The 1,821-nt window shown below is 41.3% G+C and overlaps 1 pseudogene; it reads left to right on the top strand.

The window, feature by feature from the left end:
- The first annotated feature begins 335 nt into the window (after window positions 1-335).
- On the top strand, window positions 336-1,034 carry LOC120240080 (annotated as a pseudogene).
- Window positions 1,035-1,821: the final 787 nt, after the last annotated feature.

Here is a 1,821-nt window from a genome sequence, read left to right as displayed (position 1 = left end):
TGCTGAATGTGGATGTAAGGTGAGTATTCAGTACATCAGGAATGGAAAGATGGTTTTTGTTGACATTGACAAAATTTGTTTTGGTAGAACTGAAGACAAAAGTTTTAAAGAAAGGGCACAGAAAGTTCAGAATGAAAAATTAAAAAGAAAAAGAAACAACTTTTGAGTTGTTTATCTATAATAGGTACAGAAATATGAATCAGAAACTTGAGGAGAGAAGAATCTGTGAAACATGAGATTGATGTTTTTGTTCCTAAGAAGAAGCTCTTTTATTAACAAAGATTTTGATATGAAGTTAACTTGAATGCAGCTGACTACTCCTCTTTAGCTCCATGATGGCAAACCATGTCCTGTTCTGGTTTCCATTTACTTCCTGTGGTTCTACAGGCAAATCACTGCGGATCAGGCAGCATTTGAAAATGAACTGGCTGCACTAGGGATGTGAAAACCTGGAGCCATGGCTCTATCACTCATGAAGGTATCTTCAGGTTCTGAGTCAGCTGCAGTTACTCCATAAGTAGCAGCATTTCCCAGTTAATGTCCTGATTCTTACTCTCTCACCACCCTTTCCAGACACCTAGCCTGAGTCCCTCACTCTGTAACTTCAGACTGCCAAAGATGAAGACAAAAGCTCTACTACATTGCTGATGACTACTAAGTAATAGTTACTTCAAGGTACCAGTTATGTGGAGGTCTCCTTCTGTCACAGAACAAGCCCCCACCTAGGGCTACTCCTATGTCAGTGTTGGACCACACCCAGTACAAATCTTCTGCATCAGCTACAGTGGCCCACGGTGGTGAAGGAATGTCCCTATCCCAGAGATAATCAACAGACCCTACTGGTCCCTGTACAGAAAGCCTTGGATCTACTATTTCCTTCTCAGCACCAGCACTTGAGCATTTTCACCTTCAGCATTACAAACTCCATGGCAAAGCTGTAACTTAGGACACTGGTGTATCTGCACTACAGTGGATTGGTCTATAAGCCTACTGGGACACTATCCTGTATGATAGCCTGTCCTGTTGACAGGTGAAGATGAAGCTCTGATATCCATATTTAGAACAGTACTGTTAGATGGGGCAACTGGGTGGATCAGTTGGTTTAAGCGACTGGATCTTGATTTTGTCTCAAGTCGAAATCTATTGGTCCCTGGGTTTGAGGCCCACGTTGGGCTCCATGCTGACAGTGCAGAGCTGGCCTGGGCTCCTCCCTTTCTCCTTCTCTCTCTCTATTCCTCCCTATGTGTGCCCTCTCTCAGGAGTGAATGAAGAAAGAAAGAAAGAAAGAAAGAAAGAAAGAAAGAAAGAAAGAAAGAAAGAAAGAAAGAAAGAAAGAAAGAGAAAGAAAGAAAGAAAGAAAGAAAGAAAGAAAGGAAAGAAAGAAAGAAAGAAAGAAAGAAAGAAAGAAAGAAAGAAAGAAAGAAAGAAAGAAAGAAAGAAAGGAAGGAAGGAAGGAAGGAGGGAGGGAGGGAAGGGCAGGAAGGAAGGCGGGAGGGAGGGAAGGGCAGGAAGGAAAGAAGGAAGGAAGGAAAAAAGGAAGAAAGGAAGAATAGTACTGTTAGCATTTCTAGTAAGAATTCTATAATTCTACTCCAAGGCACCAAGACTCTTCAGAAAAATTACATAAATATTCAAGTTCTCTTTCAGACTCCAAAGCTCTGAAGGTAGTTGGCCTTTCTAGGGTCTTAATCGTAGATTCTTGTTAGTGTCCTACTTGACTATCATGAAATGGACACAAATTACTCAATGTGTTAATGAAAACAGGTTGCATTAAAAAAGGAGAGTTAGTCCTCCAGACCATACCATTTCCAGCTGTCTCTG

This window comes from Hyaena hyaena, unplaced genomic scaffold, assembly GCF_003009895.1.
Source record: "Hyaena hyaena isolate Hyena2069 unplaced genomic scaffold, ASM300989v1 scaffold_249, whole genome shotgun sequence".
NCBI classification, from domain to species: Eukaryota; Metazoa; Chordata; class Mammalia; order Carnivora; family Hyaenidae; genus Hyaena; species Hyaena hyaena.
Note: the sequence above shows the minus strand (reverse complement) of the source record. Positions and strands in the feature narration are given on the sequence as shown.